Source organism: Tachysurus vachellii, chromosome 7 (genome assembly GCF_030014155.1).
Source record: "Tachysurus vachellii isolate PV-2020 chromosome 7, HZAU_Pvac_v1, whole genome shotgun sequence".
NCBI classification, from domain to species: Eukaryota; Metazoa; Chordata; class Actinopteri; order Siluriformes; family Bagridae; genus Tachysurus; species Tachysurus vachellii.
Window position 1 is genome coordinate 16,853,428 of NC_083466.1, and position 18,741 is coordinate 16,872,168.

Here is an 18,741-nt window from a genome sequence, read left to right on the forward strand (position 1 = left end):
TTAATACACAGATCAGAGCAAAGACTGACAAGGAGAGTCAAGGTGAAGGTTTAGGATCAAAGATGGTGTTATGAGCTTAGTTATGGGCCTGATTGCATTGACACATGAGCCTGTAAGCCAAGACAACCTGAATCAATTGTTCAGAGAAAGTGGATGTACATTTATAAGGAAAATTGGAATATTAGTTGCTGTGCCCATAGGATAGAATACTCATTGGAAGGATTCCAGCAAAAGCTACTCATTCACCACGCTTAAAAAGTGTCTTGGTTAGCACTTGCATTTGGAGCATGGAGGTCTGAGAGGATATTACTGAATGGAATTTAAACAAGAGCATTAATTTTGTCTTATATACTTTTCTACATGTATGTGAAAACACCCCATGGATACCAAGTCCTCTCTTTAGTGGGTATTCAGTGTGTGAACACTCTTCAACAGTACGGTATGACAGCATAGAATTGTAAGACTAATGAGTTATAATCCTACTATCCGTTACCCAGAAAACAATGGGTTCCCTTTTGTGTCTGGTTCATCTAAAGTTTTAGGTTTAAAAGTCCTTATATTATTTCAAGTTTCCATGCCACTGCTGCCTCTGGCTTGTTCATTAATGATCTAACTATACATCTTGTTTTTTGTGACGCTGCTTTGTGACAATGTCTATTGACTATACAAAGAAAACTAAATTGATTTTTTTTTTTTTGCTGGAGAAAGCTTATTTATCTATATTAAGGTTAAATTGTTGATATACAGAATTGCAAAATGGGTTGATATAGAGCAGCACCATGGACAGCACCAAATGATTTAACAAACCTGCTCTTATGAACAATGCGTATGAATTTAATTGAGTAAAAAGGGATGTGGTTGAATTTCTTTTAATTTAATAGGAAATAAAAATAGGAATTTTTATAACATTTCGAATCGAATCGTGTAATTGTGGCTTGTTATGATGTGTGAATTCTGGTGAGGACTCTCAAATTCATCTACACCAACTTTGGCAAATCATGTGTATATGGACTTGTCTTGTTCGTAGGCAAATGCTAAAACAGATTTATACTAGGTCTATTAATTCCAGTAAAGGGGAATTTGGAATTTTATAACATTCAATGCAATATATCAGTCTGGGGTTTTCATGATGGTGGTGGAGCACACTGTCTAATATGTCAGTCCAAACTCTGTCATTGTGTTTGTGTTGTTATTCGGTGACTGACAGTCATAACATATGATTTATATAGATTTTATACTCATAATGTCATCAGTGAGAGATCCTGCTGTTTGTATATGGCCATGTCATCCTGAAAGAGACCACTCAGAACTGGCTATAAAATTTCAGTTTGAACACAACCCCCACCCCCTCATCATGAAAAGGCAGTCCATAATGAAAATTCAGTTTAAAATGAAACCTGGCAATTCTACCCTGCTAAACACAGCTGCAAATCCTGCCACCATCCTTAACATGCTATCTTTTTGTTTACAATATATCTCTGTTGCAGATCAAGAATCCACAAAAAATAACATCTTTTCAGGAAGCGCTGTATAAATTTTCCTATTAGCTCTGACAGGAAAATGAGGCTTCCTGCATCCTCTGTGCAGACAATCCAGATTAAAAGCAGTCAGTCAAACACAACTGTCAAAAGTGACAGCTGTGGTGTCGCACTAATGATGCCACTGAAATGAGCCTTCATGACTATGTTATGGATGGATGCTGTTTTAGTGTTAGGTATATTTTTTTATTCCTCTGGAGAGAAACTGGTTTATTACTGAAGGCAGTTAAGGAGAGTGAGAAAATCTGGCCATGATGTGTTGTCATGACAATAAGTTGCTTTACAGCTGTATGTCAGGTCAGGGGTGCTTTTCAACACCAGCCAATTAGTGTATGTGTGTGTGTGTGTGTGTGTGTGTGTGTGTGTGTGTGTGTGTGTGTGTGTGTGTGTGTGTGTGTGCGTGTGTGTGCATGTGTGTGTGTGTGCATGTGTGTGAGAGAGTGTGTGTGTGTGTGTGTGTGAGAGAGAGAGAGAGAGAGAGAGAGAGAGAGAGAGAAAGAGAGGATGACCTTGGCATATGTTTGATTTAGCATTCACACTTCATGTAGAAAAGCTACACACATACTGTACATGCATAAATGGGGATGATTTATGATCTACATGTTGCCCATGTGTGCCTTGATACTGGCTAATAAAAACTGCAAACACTTTCCATTCTGCTTCTATGCCAGCATCAATAATTATTATTTTTTAAAAGTCTAATGAGTATTCAAATGCACTTTCGCACTTGCCAGGATACCTGCTTTGAAATTCTGCATGTTAATGTCAACACATAAATATGTAGTTTTACGATGGTATTATCCTCAGTTCACCTCACATTAAAAAGGGATGACATCTGTGTTAACAGCAGTATTAAAAAGGTTCATTTAAATGGTTTAAATAAACTGAATCTGTTCAGAAAACAAACCATATTCTTGCTAAATGCACTTCAGTTATATTCACAAACTATTCATGGCTTGGAAAATTTTCTACCTGGAAAATGAAAACCTTACATTAGCAGTTTTAACTGTTTATTCATAAATGCTGTAAATAACATTTTTTATACATCTACACTAAGAACACACAATGGTGTGAAGGCACTAATATTGGGAGCCGAAATTTTAGACTAATGGTCATACTGTATAATCACTATGAGTATTACAGATATAGGTTCTGTAAGCTGGAATTTTGCTTGCTATGGATTGCCCTCTGATTATATAAAATGATCAGATGAAAGACTGCAGTAAATAGACTCGATTGTGATTCTATACTTTAGCTTTCAGCTGCTGTGCCTGGACATTCCCTAAAATGTGCTCCCATTCATGTGCTCATCCCGGACCGTTCACAGAACATCCTTTAAAAACATGTGGTATTGAGTTTTCTCAAATGTCTGCAGTCATTAAATGTATAGCCCCATACAATAAGTGAGAAGATTTTGTTATTATTTCAGCATGTGTTTTCCTAGTGCTGAGTGATCACTCATGATGTCTCTCACGCTCTGACTGTGTTCCATTGCAGAGGAAGTCATATGTGACTGTAGGGCAGATGAAGTCAGCTTGTTTTGGCTCATCATGATGGCAACTCTGACTCAACACACTCCAGACTCTGCTAGTCTTTTACAAGCTTTCTGCCATGTACAGAAAACACTCCACTTTTCAAAAACTGATTCCTGCATATTTTAAAGTCTCAGTGCAGAACTTGTTCTTGTTACTGTTCCTGTGGAGGATTTGGATGTCAAACAGTAGTATACACTCAATACTTTTATCCTTTCAAGATCCAGAAACAAGAATCTTATTCAGGTTTATTTACTGCATGTACAGTATTATTTGTAAGCTTGATATGAGATCATTTTGATTTACTCTCTGGAAAAAAAAGGGAAAAAAAAAGGAAAAGAAAACAACTTACAACTGCTGTAAATGAAAATGAAACTGAGATTCAGATTGCAGTTAAGCATCAAGGGAATCTGCAAGCAAGCAGTTTGCAACAGAGGAGAACAGATGGGAGCTCTCCATTTTACTTTATTACACTCTCCAACTCTGAAAAAAAATGCTATTTTAAGACAGTTCACTACAGTGTATGTTAGCGCTGCATGCAGGGCTAATGAAGGCACTAAGGAATCTTCATGTCTCAGAGACTTTCTCTTAGTGCCAATATTCTATGAAAAGAATATTGAAAAGTGTGTGTGTGTGTGTGTGTGTGTGTGTGTGTGTGTGTGTGTGTGTGTGTGTGTAAGGTACCTCTCTGTTCTGGCACCTAGTTGGTGTAAAGAACTCCAATAGATATCCAAACAGCTGAGTCACTCGTTGTCTTGAAATGAAGCATAAAGACCTACTGTACCTCTTCTTGAAGTACTTCAGCTAGCATTTAAAAACACTTAAAACAGTGTCTGAGAAAAACAAAGACTGTGTTTTTATGCTATACTACCTCAAAACACAGTTGTATCAAAGACTGATGTATTCTCAGTCCATGACCTGGTGAACATAAAGTATTGATGCATTCATTGACAGAAACTTCAAAAGCAATTCTGTAAGCTGCTCTGTATAAGATCGTCTGCCAAATGCAATAAATGTAAAAGTAAATGTGTGTGTATGTATGCGTGTATCTATGTAAGCATGTGTGTGTTTACAAAATTTTCAAATACATGTTAGAAGGACATTAAGAAGAATTATAATAGAGTTTGGGACATGCTCTAGACATTTATACCTTTATAAACTTTTAAGTTCTAAGATTTTTTCAACAAAAATGTTAATCTTACCTGGAAACAATTTGATGAAAGAATTAAGACCCAGAATTAAGAATGAAGAGAATCAGGTCTTGTTCTTGATGTCTGGTAGATGAGGTTATAATACATGCTTTCTGTTCTTGCCTGTCACAGATCACAGAAGTGAGTCATGCAGTTTGGAAGCTATAAGGATGATGACATTGCTTTTCACTCAGCTCCTCTTGTCCTAATCAGGTGACATTCAGAGTGATTAGTGGTGAAAAGCTCAGCGATGAATTTCCACACTTCAATTATTCATTTTGGGAATTTGCTTTGATGTTTTATTTACATTTACTGCATTTGGCAGACACCTTTATCCAGAGTGATTTAATTTATCTTACACAACTGAGCAATTGAGGGTTAAGGGCCTTGCTCAAGGGCCCAGCAGTGGCAGCTTGGTGGTCCTGTGTTTATTACTCACAACCTTACGATTGCTAGTCTTACGCCTTAACCACAGAGATAGCACTTCCCACACTTTCCAAGCTTTCCACTTTCACACTTTTGAGTATAGAATGATGTGTTTGTAGAGATGCTAAACATTTGTGCAATCGAAAACACTAAAACATTCATTGCTACATACTAATGTACTGTCCCAGGGAATAATTCCTGTAATTGTTTATTATACAGCTACAGTAATTGTTTTTACTAATGATTTTATATATGTGGTGGGTATTGCAGTGTTTTGTATTGCTTTGCTCTCTCTCTCTCTCTCTCTCTCTCTCTCTCTCTCTCTCTTTCCACTGTGAAGCTTAATGGACACCAGCTGGCTCTAGTCTACAATCAACGGCTGGTCTGCTCTGATTGGCTGTTAGAGGGCGAGTCTGTGGATAAAGTTAGAGAGGGAAGGCAGGTTGGTAAGCCTTTGTGTCTCCAGGCTGTGAGATTTTTCAACTTCTTCTAGGTGTTATCCACTTTTTATTATGTCCTCTGTTAGTATGTAAAATATTGTTCACTAAATATAAAGTATATTAAGTGATAGTGGTGGATGCCATTTCTGTTTATGCTTTTTCTCATATTCTTGGTTATTTTAAGACAACAGATTTGGTTAATTGGAGATTTTATTTTTGCCAAACCCTCTTAAAATTCTTGACTTTTTTTTGTACATTTAAATGAATAACTATGATGTTTTCCAGTATGCAGTGTTCAAAACATTCCATTAAGATCAACTCTTGCAACTCCTCAAAAGTATACCACTTTCCAAAAACAAAGTGCTTTTTTTTTCTTGTAAACTTATGTTCGGCTTGCTTTTGAATGTGCCCTAAACTTTTGTGTATTCAATACGTAGATTCTCATGAGGTTTTACTGTCTCATTGACTCCTCACTTGGCAAAGCCTATTTATTGAGCCTTCTCTATAAGGTTATACTGCATCAACAAAGCCTATGTGTCTTTGGTCCTGCCTAATTTATGTGCTCAAAAGTGATAAGATTATACGTCTGCTTCATGAAAGGGAGGTACCAATTTGATTTACTTGCCTACACTGAAGTCAGATTTTGACACCTCAAAAATACAAGTGTAAGGTGATCTAGAAAGAGGAGGAGGAATCAGCCGTCTGCGTAGGTTTTCAGCCATGAACTCAAGCAAACACTTTAATGTCACAAGCTGCTTCAATTTCAACAGCTCTTGGACATAGCACCTGAGTCTCATACTCCTGCTTCTTTAACACCAGGTCAAGCTCTTTTAACTGAAGGGCAAGTTGAGGATCTAAACCAGATGACTTTTTGTCACCAAACATCAACTTGTCCTTTTAGACTCTGCTTCTATTCCTGTTTCCTTTTTTAGTTTGTTCCAGCAAAATACCTGTCTACTAATTTGTGGTACAACCTCATTTATTAATTGTTTCCACACCCCTTGTTCTAACTGTGATATTAAAGTCGTCTATTAAAAGCAGCTCTTACTTTCTACAAAGGTCAAATTCCTCCCAGGTAGGAGACAGTGTAAACATTTACAGATCTATAACTCACAAATATAAAATCTCCTCCTTCTCCAAAGTTCCCAGCAGCCACACACAGTCTTACCCAGACATATAACAAAGAGAAAGCTGAGTTCTCAAAGATAAAGGAATTGTGCAAGGCCAAAAACTTTTTAACAGTTTGTTAGAAATATGAAGGCAAGTTTTGTGTGTAAGTTCAACATACAAAAAGAAGCTTCAAATGGGTTTCAGGGGATATGACCAAGACCAAAGCTCTACTGACTAAGCTTGTCAAACATATCAACATTTCAAATAAACAACAAAACTTGTACCCCACTCCCTTTCTAATAAAAAACAATAGAAGACATGGGCATGAAAAGCTTATTCGGCTATCAAAAAACAAGAATTTAGGCTTAAGGGGCTTACTTAAGAGCCCAACTGTGGTATTTGTATGTAGTACAGTAGCTTAGTGGTTAAGGTGTTGGACTACTGCTTGAAAGGTTGTGAGGTCAAATCTCTGGTCCACCAAGCTGCCACTGCCGGGTCCCTGAGAAAAGGCCCTTAACCATCAGTTGCATAAAAATGAGATTTAAATGTAAGTTGCTCTGTAATACTAGAAATGGAAATAGTTTGACATTATTTTGCTTTGAGCCCCCAACCTGCTAATGAGTAATCTAGAGCCTTAACCACTGAGCAACCAGGTAAAGCTTTCCTGCAGCCGACACATAAACTTGTGCCACTGTAATAAGCTTATCGTCAATGTTATTCACTTCACCTGTCAGTGGTTTTTATGGCTGTTTGATTTATATAAAGCACTCTTAGGTAAGATGCCACAAAAAAACCTTTAACACATACAGCAAAACTCTATAATCAATAACCAATAAACTGATGCTCTGATCTCCTGTGTTTTAAACATGTAAAGCTAAAATCCATGTCAGAAGAATTGTGTCAAAAACATATTTCCTCATTTAAAATAAAAATACTATATCACTACAACTTTCACAAGAAATGTCTCAAGAAGTGTCTTGTACAATTTCTTGCACAAATGTTTGGTTATGTATTGAGATATGTATTTGAGGCTTCTGCCCTGGCTTTTTAAACAAAAGGGCACCAGACACTAAGTCAGGCTTTTCACACTCTACATCCTGCCAGTTACAGTTACAGTTAATTGGCGACACTATAGTGCTGCAATAAACTGTTTCTTTTTTAAAGCTCTGACACTTAAAACGGGGGGCACGGTGGCTTAGTGGTTAGCATGTTCGCCTCACACCTCCGGGGTTGGGGGTTCGATTCCCGCCTCCGCATTGTGTGTGTGGAGTTTGCATGTTCTCCCCGTGCCTCGGGGGTTTCCTCCGGGTAATCCAGTTTCCTCCCCCCGGTCCAAAGACATGCATGGTAGGTTGATTGGCATCTCTGGAAAATTGACCGTAGTGTGTGATTGCGTGAGTGAATGAGAGTGTGTGTGTGTGTGTGCCCTGCAATGGGTTGGCACTCCGTCCAGGGTGTATCCTGCCTTGATGCCCAATGATGCCTGAGATGACGACTTTTTTAAACTGTTCAAATGACAGGAAGAACAATATTAATTTCCAACGATTATGCCGCACATCTCACATATAGATTCATGAAATAAGCTACATTTTAAGAATGTTAAGGCAATGTTCTGCAATTTATGATTAAATACACTATTAGTGGAACTAAAATCTGAAATTTGGGAACTGAAATTTGGGAACTGAAATTTCATTAATTCTTTCATTCATTCATCCTAGGTAACTGTTTCCTGATACTGGTCTTGGTGGTGGTTGTGGTTGTGGAGTCCAATCAGGGAACACTAAAAAAATACACCCTGCATGGGATCCAGTGATGGCCAAGTGAAATTTTAGTTCTCAAAAAAATTCTGAAATGTCATTGTCAATACAAAAACAAAATCCATTTTGCATGAAAGGATTTGAAGCAATACCAAGCACCAGAGTTTTCAGACTTTTTTATTAGTTAAGATTTTCTATCCTTAAACTCTCAGTCTTTTCTTTCCATTTTCTGTGTGAACAATCCTTATCTTGTCTTATCAACTTGTCAGCTAAAGTGAGAGTCCTTTTCCTACATCGCAGAGCTGCTGCAATATGGAACTGGGTTCTCTTGTTCATTGCAAGACCTCTCAGACTCTTGCAGAGCAGGGTTACCTCACTGCTCTGAAAGATTTACATCATTTGCTGTCCGGTAATTTTTGGGTCTGAGAATATTTGCCACTAGCATGATTGAGTGGTCCTCCCTTGCTATTTTTTGCCCATCATTACTAGGCTTGCAAGCAGTTCCATTTCTGTAATATGTCCATGGAGTCCCCCTCTGTGCTTCTGTCTCATTTACATTTACATTTAGGGCATTTGGCAGACGCCGATATCCAGAGGTGCTTGTTGAGGTGTCTGTCAATTAATACATCAATACTGGTTCAATAGGTCACAGACAGAGAATACCATCAGTCTAAAAACTCTGTTGGGAGGTAATATAGCAAAATAAAAAACATCACACTGCTTATTCAGGAAGAGGTAGGTCTTTAGAAATCCTTTAAAGGCAGCCAGTGAGTCAGCTGTTTGGACATCTACAGTAGGAGAAGTTTATTCCACCTCTCAGGATGCCAGAAGAAAAAAGAGCCTTGATGCGTCCATCTTCGTCATCGGTGTCTCAGAGAAATGCTTAATTATTTTGTTAAGGACCAAATGGAGTCGCTGTAAAATGTTGCAAACATACTTTCACTCAATATTGTGTGTGTATGTGTGTGTGTTAGTGTGCTTGTGTGTCTGTTTACAAGCTCCACAGCTACATTTGTTTCCTGACAGCAGCTCTTAGCGGACTGCATTGTTGAAGGAAAGTGAAACAAGTGAATGTCACTTAGCATCTGATAAATTAGAAATGTGCTAAGACAAAACCTAGGGGAAGGGTTCATGTTAAATAAAACATCACAGAGCTGTTCAGTATTAATTCAGCAGTAAATTGGCTTGTGATAGACCCAATCTACAATCATTACTTTGCATTTTATCTCATATATAATTATAAAGCTCAGCAATTACAGAAGATCAAATGCAAATACAGGGGGCACGGTGGCTTAGTGGTTAGCACATTTGCCTCACACCTCCAGGGTTGGGGGTTCGATTCCCGCCTCCGCATTGTGTGTGTGGAGTTTGCATGTTCTCCCCGTACCACGGGGGTTTCCTCCGGGTACTCCGGTTTCCTCCCCCGGTCCAAAGACATGCATGGTAGGTTTATTGGCATCTCTGGAAAATTGTCCATAGTGTGTGATTGCGTGAGTGAATGAGAGTGTGTGTGCCCTGCGATGGGTTGGCACTCCGTCCAGGGTGTATCCTGCCTTGATGCCCAATGATGCCTGAGATGACGACTTTTTTAAACTGTTCAAATGACAGGAAGAACAATATTAATTTCCAACGATTATGCCGCACATCTCACATATAGATTCATGAAATAAGCTACATTTTAAGGCTCCCCGTGACCCGAGGTAGTTCGGATAAGCGGTAGAAAATGAATGAATGGATGAATGAATGCAAATACAAATTTAAGACAGAAAATAGGCTAAAAGTTTAACATATTCAAGATCATTATTAATAGACAAAATTCTATATTGGTTGGACATACTGTATATGCATGTGAGAGAGATTTGAAATATTTTTTTTCTTGTTCACTTCCCCTTATCATTCATCACTCACATCTCTCTCTCTCTCTCTCTCTCTCTCTCTCTCTCTCTTTCTCTGTCTCTCTCTTTCTCTAAGATCAATTGAAGAGACAGACCTGAGTTTCTGTGCTGTCTAGTTGGCTAGTGCCAGCGTTCTGAACCCTACACTTCACACCAACACTGTAAACACAACAGAGACGCACCCACACATGACACAGAACACTTTTTTGTGCTAAGGTGAATCAGATACTGTATCTGAAACATTGCTGAAGCAGTTTTTCCCACCACAGGGCTTTAGTATTTAGCATGCCCACAGAGGTAAAGTCAAACGCATGATGTGAAACCCTGAGTCACAGCCTCGGAGACATGGCTTTATTAGTGTTAATGCTGTTTGACTCATTACAGTGTTTACCATGTGTGTAAGCAACAATACTCAACACTCGCAAACAAAGAATGGAATGAAAACATGCAGTTCATTTAAAAAAAAACTCTAAAGCAGTACATAATCATAATAAATCTTTCTTTTCTCTTTATGTGGATTATTAGGAAACTAAGACAATACCCAGTGTTGCACAGATGTGTCTCTGTGAAAATACCTGCTTTGTTATTCGTTTTGTTTGAAACAATGGGGACAAAAACTTAGGTATTTACAATTAATATGTCAGATTAATTTAATTTGTGCCATTTTAGCAGACAGCCAGCAAAATCCAGCGAAACTTACATCTCATTTATACAGCTGAGTAATTGAGGGTTAAGGGCCTTGCTTAGGGGCCCAGGAGTGGCAGCTTGGTGGCCCTGGGATTCAGACTCGACCTTCTGATCAGTAGCCCAACACCTTATCCACTAAGCTACTACCACCAATTAAATCAGAGATTTTTTTTTTTTTTTTTTAAAGAAAGCCTGGTACCACCAAAAGGGACACAGTGGCTTAGTTATTAACACACTTGCCTCCTACGACCAGGGTTGGGGAATTGGTTTCCAAATGAGCTTAGTTTGTATGCTGATTGGGAATCTCTAAATTGTCTGTGGTGTGTAGTCTTAGGCTCAGACTTCACACTAAGGCACCGTTGGCTGACGCATATGGCACACAAAATTGGGTTGTTTTCTACACGATTTACAATGTAAACGTGTGTCATGTTTTTTAACAATGCGCATAGAAACAAAGCCGTCATGACTACTGACTATAGTAAGCACTTGACTTACCAAATGGCTTGACAGAATTTCATTTTAAAAATAAATAACTTTACTGTGAAATGAAGGTTGTTGTCCTTTTGCGAAAGTATTTGGTGTTTATAGGTGTTAAAATGCTATGAATTATAAACTGCATCTGAAAATGTTTAGATTAATAAATAAAAAAGTGGTCATGTTCTTAAATAAACATTTGTCTTGCTCCCATTGACATAACTATGAATGCAACTAATTAATGTGATGCCAACACCTAAATAAAACCCTAACCTTACCCTCAATAACTAAGAGAAAACCTTTCGTTTCATTTATTTGCTTAATTCTTTCTTTCTTTATTTATTTTTTGTCCTAACGAGGTCAAAACTATCAGATATTTCTATCTAACACATTCAGTCTCATCCAAGATGCCAAGATGGGGCAAAAACCCACCCACCTCTTCCTACACAATCAATCAATCAGTAGGACAACAGAGACTGAGATTCTTAATGAGTTCCCACAGGAGAGAGCTAGCCTAGCCGTCTGACAGAATTTAGTCTCAGTCTCTCTCTCTCTCTCTCTCTCTCTCACACACACACGCACACACACACGCACACACACACACGCACACACACAATCAGATTTTTACATATTGATTTACTGAACCTAGTCATAGAAATGTGTCATTGCAGAAGAGGCCTCATCAAACTAATGTCCTGAACTGTAAATCCTCTGTGAATAAAATAAAATACAAAGAACTACAAAAAACAATCTACACACAAACCTAAATGAATCAACTGAACTGAAATCAGTCCTTCATAATGAATAGCTGTGCTCTATAGAAAATAAAGAAGTCAATTTTGCAGGTTTGCCTCAGGATGAAGAGCACTGTGCTCATAAAATTGGGATTCGGAATGAGATTCCAGCTGTGGCATGCTGTAGATGGAGGCATTAGGGAGGAATGGAAAAGCAGAGTGGATTTCCTCTTTTCTATCACTTAGTGGCTTTGTGCCTGTCATTTCTGCCACCTGAGCACTGCCATGTCAGGTATCTGTCTTGTATTCTGATATTTTAATCATGTACATTTATCTTTGTAGTCAGTTATGTCTCTGATAATTTCTCTATCATATGTTATATTTTTAGCATTCATTATATGTAACCACCAACTTACTGGTTATCAGGATTTTATTTTTTATTGCAAACCAGTTTTTCTTATACTCTCCAGTTCTTCCACCATCATTAGGAAGCACTCAGAAACTAAAGCAAAACTAACAAGCATCAGGTCTCCCAACTTGGCAAACTTCACTTCCCAAAATGAACTGTAGTACTTTTAGTCATTTGATTCAGGAAAATACACTCAGTTACACCCTGTCCTGATATTATCAAGCCCTACTGTTGTGTCTTACTTTCATTGTTACTTACTGAATTTGCCTTACATTTTGGATCTGTTTGGCTTCAAAAACTGATTTATCTGCATTTACATCTTCTCATCCTCGTCTGACATGTCAATAGGAAATGTTTGTAGTAATTTCAATTTCAATGTTCAAACAAACATTGTCTCAAAGCAGCTTTATAGAACATAAAAAATATAATACAAATAGTTTAATATTATACAAAGACTAATATTCTAGAAAAGTTCAAGATTAATATTAGACTTATATTTAAATAATTGTTTAAACAAGTGTTTGTATTTATTCCCAATCAACAAATCTAAGGTGACTGAGGTGACTGTGGTGAGGAAAAACTCCATTAGATGGAAGAGGAAGAAACCTTGAGAGGAACCAGACTCAAAAGGGAACCTCATCCTTATTTGGGTGAAACTCAAAAGTGTGATTATACTGTAAATTGTTATAAACAGCGAAGTGTGTTATTACGAATAATGTCCTTTCTACAATCAATTGTGTATTGAATAGGAGGTTGTTGTCCTCAAAGACTGTAGTAATGACAACTAAGTATATGAATAACCTTTGTTATCTGGATTAGCTGGTTATTCCTACATATTATAGGTTTCTTTACTGTAGTTAGCAACAATATATCCATTAATGAATATGAAAGATTGAGCCTGATTTTTACTGGTTGTAGAAGTGAGAGCTGTGGACCCTGTGGACTGTGTATATTTACAGTATATATTTCATAGCAAGATAATTGAGTCAGTTTGTTTTAGAAGTTGCTTTAGAATTATATGATGGTATGCATTATGATTATGGTAACTGAATTCATAAACACAGTTTGATTTGAATTACAAGACTAAGATAGGTAGCTAATTCACACAAAAAAATGTTTGCAAATACTTATATTTTCTCTTTGCAATCAATTTTTAATATGGGCTTGTAAAAAAAATTCACTTATGAACCCTACACATCTTTATGTAATTATGGGTTTTTCTCATCAACAAGAACCGGGAAATATTTATAAAAAACTAAAATTGTGTCCTAAATATTGTGTCTGTTTATGTGGATCTGATTCTGAAGCCCAAGTAGCTGTGTAAACAATAGTGGCTGTTAAATGCACTAGCAGGTCTAAGCTCCTTCATCCGTCTTTCACAGTTCAAAAAAAGAAAACATTTTTCCATCCATATCAGATTATTTACCATTAACCAAAGCCTTAAGGTGAATCATTCTGGGTTCCCGTGGTCATAAGATATATATATTGGAGCTGATTTGATTTTAGTCCAGACTGTAAGTTTTTTCAGAAAGTCTGTGATTGTTATGTCAGGTGACTACACTGAAAAAAAAAGAAAAATAGATTTTATGTGCATTCAGACTAATGCATTTCAATACTGCTTCACAATAAAATGTAGGCATGATCAGCAGTGAATGGTAAGGCATTGAAATACAGTTGCATGTGTAATGAGTATGAGTGAGTGAGTCTTTTCTCATACTGTTTTTGGTCTAGAAACTAAAAGCAATTTGACTAATCGTCAATTAGTCATAATTATGAGTGAATAGCTCAGGATTTTCTTTGAAATTTCAGTCAGGAAGTGTCAGTTATAAAATATGGTGGAATCATTGGATACAATATCTTTATCTGACAGTAAATTTGTTGAAATTTAATGTTTACTTGTCTCAGGATTGATGAGTAAACATTCATGCTAGTGATCGCTTTCAGATATGTCATTATCTTGAAGTAAATAAAAAAAAAATACTTGATGGATTTTTTTGTAGTTCATTAAGAGGGTTCACATCCATGCTCTGATCAAAGTGACTTGAATGCCCCTGACATTGTAATTACGACCTTCCCAACTCGTAAATACAAACCTTCCAGGAGGACTTATTTTAACTGAATGCACAGTAAGCACCAACTGACAAATCAGAACCATACGTTTAGTTTACCAGATCTGATATTGACAGGAAACAGTTCATGAAGCCAGTAAGGCATTAAAGATGGGTTTTAAACACTTGTACCTCATGAAGGCAAAAGCCTGTAAGATTTGTGTGTTTGTGTTATATTGTGGGCCAAATCATTCGTATTACCACCGTGATATAATGAACAATTCAAATATTTCCATTGAGTTCCATAAATATTAAGATATAAGCTGTCTGATACAATATCATGAATAGCAATTACTGTGTGAAAATGAAATCCTGGAATTAAAAAAATTCAATTTAATTCAAATTTATTTGTATAGCGCTTTTAACAATTGACATTGTCTCAAAGTGGTTTAACATTATAAAAATGATTAATATTATACAAAAATTCAAGATTAATATTAGACAAATATTTAAATGTGTTTGTATTTATCCCCAATGAACACACCTGAGTTGACTGAGGCGACTGTGACGAGGAAAAAATTCCCTTAGATGGAAGTGAAAGAAACCTTGAGAGGAACCAGACACAAAAGGGAACCTCATTCTCATTTGGATGAAACTCAAGGGTGTGATTATAAATTGTTATAAACAGCGGAGAGTGTTATTATGAATAATTACTATGTATAAGTAATAGAAATATACGTGGGATACTGATTAGGTGACCAGAAAGTGTGTTTCACAAATATTTCTCTCTCAAGAGGTCTGAAAGCTGCATCAGTAGACTACAGGAGTGTGGTCTTTAGTCTCCCGGGTTGTCAGTGTGGCTGTGTAATAGAGGATGGACAGGCAGTGGGGGGAAGTGGCTAGATCCAAATTGGAAGTAAACAAGGACTAACCATGTTTCCGCACTGAAACAGCTCAGTGAATTGCACTTTGAATTGTGCAATTTAGCTGGAATAAATTGCAACATATAACTGACCTGCTTTGTGAGAATATAAATTTTGTGTGTTTTTTTAATGCCTACTATTTCATGTGTCCAGCAAATGTATACGAACATTTTGTACATGAACATCTGTGTCACAGAATAGAAACACAAACCCACAGTGCTGTTGGTTAGATGATCAGCAGTTTTAATTAGCTAGACACCGCAGACTGCCCGCTGTTATAAATTAATTATTCTTCCTTCCACTTGCCATCAAATATCTCCATCCCAGCTGTAGCTCTCACATCCACTGAAATTATGTGAACTGTTTAAATAAGGAATGCATCAATACTTTTATTTTCAGACTAAGAAAAATATTTTTTTGCTACCTGTCAGTGATTATACTGATACCAAATGTATTAATCAATCATGGACATCATATGATTTACTTCATTTTGTGTTTCACTGGTTTTGTGTCCATAAACAGCCCATGCATATAAAGTCGACTTGTTGGTAGCTACATTAGTTTCCTGGTGTCATGTTAAACACCTGGTATTGTTTCAAAATGCTTTTGTAAAGATTCAAAATCTCACTGTTGTCATTGTGTCAATCTTCCCTTTTTGAAAGTGCCGTTATTTTCAGTCACAGTGTTCTCCGTAAATTTAATGCCTAGCCTGTGTTTGCTTCTAGTGACGTTCTCCTTGCGCCTGTTGTTTGAGATGTTTCATCAAGTTGCTTTTCAAGTAGGATAAAGCTGCAGTTCCTTATTTCAATGTTTGTTTCCAGTCCATCATTTTGCAGTCTGTTTTGTTTGCCTAATTGCTGAAATGTATTCACAATCAAGTCATCTATTAGCATGCCAGCATATACTTTATAACCCTCACTTAATATCACCTGGTATTAGAGGTTGGTACTAGAATAGATATTTATTTTTTATTTTTTAATAAGTATGTGTAACTGTGCTTTAAATCAGCACTGATGTAGCTCTAGGTTTTAATGTCACATACTTTCAATTCTCCACTTGGTGGAGGCCAAAATTTATTGATTATGCTATTGATTGATTCTCTCATTTAGCTGTAGTGTTCAGGAAAAGGTCATTTATTGCATGTATAAAAGATCAGGAATTCAATGATAGGTAGAGTTTGATAAAAGCTACAAACCAAGACTACAATCAACACAGTCCTGGGATATGATGCCTGCATGAGAGATATCCATGTTGTGTGTAATGGTCTCCATGGTTTATAGGCCATGCTGTCTGATACTCCATTTCTCTTTTTTCTGCCTATGCTGTTTTTTTTCTCCCATGCCCTGGTTCTCTCTGTATTTCTTACACAGTTTTCTCATTTAATAATAGAAGCCTTTCATTTTGTCACATTGATAAAGAAAAACTTTGTCTTGGTTCTGTTTTTAAAGGTTCAGGTTATTTCAAGGTTCTCTGCATTTATTTTATGTCACTGATTACGCATGTGTGACAAAGCGCAAATGAAGATGGAGTCACGAATGTGAGCACACACACATTCTAATATATATATCAGGGTTTGTTGCTGACTAGTTTTTTCATTTCACTCCGGGTTTCCATCCAATTTAATTGATTGAAGGCTTTGCATTCCATGGTTACCATGACAACAACTTGTGGATCTGACTGTGTGTATGTGTCCAGTTCCTGAGGCACTTTTATCTTACGCTCAGGGTCAGTCAGCTTTTGTAAACATCAAGAATCCTCTCTCTCTCTCTCTCTCTCTCTCTCTCTCTCTCTCTCTCTCTCTCTCTCTCTCTCTCTCTCTCTCTCTCTCTCTCTCTCTCTCTCTATCTCACACTTACCACATCTATTGATTTTAATTGCTGCCACAATAAGTACCTTTAGCTCGTCCACTGATAAAATCAATAACCAAATTGATGCTTTTTTACTAAATATTTTTATAATATACAGTATATAAAATATATAATTTTTAAGGTTATAAACGATTTTTGTTCAGTAATGATAAGACTGTATGAAGGCAGCTCCAGTGTGAACTGTATACTCGAGAGTAAAATCTTTTGATGGCTGAAACGTGGATATCACAAACTTCACAATGCTTGTTATCGTTCACGAAAGAATTTTAATTAAATTCCGCCGGTATGCCTTTTTCTGCAAGCTGCACAACAAAGTTTGCCCTCTCTCTCTCTTTCTCTATCTGTCTCTCTCTCTCTCTATATATATATCTCTCTCTCTCTCTCTCTCTCTTTCTCTGTCTCTCTCTCTCTCTCTCTCTCTTTCTCTGTCTCTCTCTCTCTCTCTCTCTCTCTCTCTCTCTCTCTCTCTCTCTCTCTCTCTCTCTCTCTCTCTCTCCAGCTGTCCTCTGCAGTTTTATCAGGCTTTTCCTCTCCTCTGCTACATGCTCTACCAGCTTCTGAAGTCTCCTCAAATAAAATTAATCAGGGCTTTTAATGAAACTTACCAGAGCATTCAGCTTGAACAGCAGCTTGTTTAGCACATTCTGAGCTTACTGACAGCATCTCTACTGTCAAAACTTTAGACACTGACATCCAGGGAGTCTCCTTTCCTTAATATTAGGTAGTGCAGGGCATGGACATGTACATTACACATAGATACACAAATATAGTCACTGTCAGTGTATGAGGAGAGAATAAACTCTAACAAAACAAGTGAGAATGTTGCTTTTGTGAAATTCCTGTGGCTTTCTACAATCTTTTAACATGTCATATACACAACGTCATTATTTAGAAACATTAACATAGATAAAATGCATGCTTTGTGTGCATCGTTTCTATCTACAGTACCATGGTATTCAATATGAACATTACTACATTTTACATTTTTTACATTTACAGCATTTAGCAGACACTCTTATCCAGAGTGACTTACATTTTTTTTTTTCAGTTTATACACCTGAGCAATTGAGGTTTAAGGGCCTTGCTCAGGGGCCCAGACTTGGTGGACCTGGGATTCGAACCAATGACCTTCCGATCAGTAGTCGAACGCCTTAACCACTGAGCTACCACATCCCCCATTACTATCATCAACTATTTTGGCAGATATTGGGCAGATAATCAGTAGACATGATGTGGTATTGTATATTTGTGCCTGGTTCTGAACTAGTAATTTGCTCAAATTTGTGTGATTGTGTGACTGTGTGACTTGTGCTCTTTATTTTTTTCCTAAATAACAATAACCCCAGTGTGATTCTCAACACAGTATCAAATTATGTTTTATTACCTTTAACCAGTATGTCATAAAATCAAATGCCTTTTCAGTAAGAGTATAAATCAACTAAATCATATGATAAAAATCATGACAGATCTATATAACACAAACCTCATACATTGTAAATTGATCTATCCAAATGAAGTGAAACTAGAAACATGTGTTTAACATGTGTTTGTAGATCAGCTTTTCACCAAGAAGCACAGCAGCATCTCTATTTTCTGTGAAGGCTGAGGAAAACTTGTTTCCCACCAGCCATCCTTACCAAGCTATACAGAGGGAATTTCGAGAGCATCCTGAGCAGCTGCATCATGCCTGGTACGGGAATTGTACAGTCT